Below are 1,009 nucleotides of genomic sequence, written 5' to 3' on the forward strand. Positions count from 1 at the left end.
TCAAACCGTAAAATTCAACTAACCATGTATTGAATAAAAATCGAATAACACCAAACCACGAAAGGGTTTCTTCTGGCTACAAAAAGAGGAAAAATGAAAAACTCAGATTTTAACAAAACCATTTATAACAGAAGTCTAACAATGTCCAAGCTCATTAAGAGGGCAATATAAAATCAAAATTGTTCAAGGAACCAGTAGTTGAAGAATTTTTTTTTTTTTTCTTCTTTCATTTAGTCCCATCCAGTTGGAGCAACAGGAGGAATTACGTCAACTCCAGGAGCTGCCACCGAGGGTGCAGCAGCTGAGTCCCATCCATCAGTAGCTACCTCTGCAACTGAATGTGATGCACGCAAATTCAAACTAAGACCAAAGGAGTTCTATGCTAGCACAACTTCGTTGCCACAAACAAGACAAACAACAATAATATGCCCTTTCTCACAAAACGAATGTAAGAATTCATCACGAGAAGGGATGGAAAAAATGTTATGCTACCAAAATGCCAAGAAGGCATGGAAAAGACACTAATTTCAGGTCACTTTCACAAGTACAGTAGAGGATACTAACCGGCTTCTCCAGTCCAACCACTTGCAACAGGTGGCAAAGTACCAGTCATCTCGGGAGCCCATTGAGCATCAGGTATCTGGCTGCTAGACCAATCACCGACAATTGTAGCTGCAGAATAATCAGCATAATCTGGAAGAGCAGGTGTTTCCTCTTCTTCTGGTTCCTTAGCTTCCTCAGGCTCCCTGTAGAAGAATAGATCGACCTGCCAAAAAAATTCGGAAAATTTAAAACATCAAAAATTAGAAAATAAAACTCATAAAATGAAACACCCCTTTCCTCTATTTTTTTCTGTTAAAGTTCTAAACAATTGCAACCAGTCAGTAGAGAACTGGTAAAAGCGAAATTATAATTCATAAACTTTTAACATTATTTATTACAGAGCACAATCTTAATGTGCCACTGAGGATGAAAATACTAATCTTGAAAGAATCCTTGTATCCCATCA

General features: G+C 38.0%; 1 long non-coding RNA gene across 1 annotated transcript; it reads right to left on the reverse strand.

The window, feature by feature from the left end:
• LOC111369294 lies at positions 1-798 on the reverse strand. Its single transcript, XR_002698099.1, has 2 exons — positions 565-798; positions 1-334 (listed from the first exon to the last, which is right to left on the reverse strand). It is a non-coding gene; the product is annotated as an uncharacterized LOC111369294 (long non-coding RNA).
• Positions 799-1,009: the final 211 nt, after the last annotated feature.

The sequence above is a fragment of the Olea europaea genome, chromosome 20 (assembly GCF_002742605.1).
Source record: "Olea europaea var. sylvestris chromosome 20, O_europaea_v1, whole genome shotgun sequence".
NCBI classification, from domain to species: domain Eukaryota; kingdom Viridiplantae; phylum Streptophyta; class Magnoliopsida; order Lamiales; family Oleaceae; genus Olea; species Olea europaea.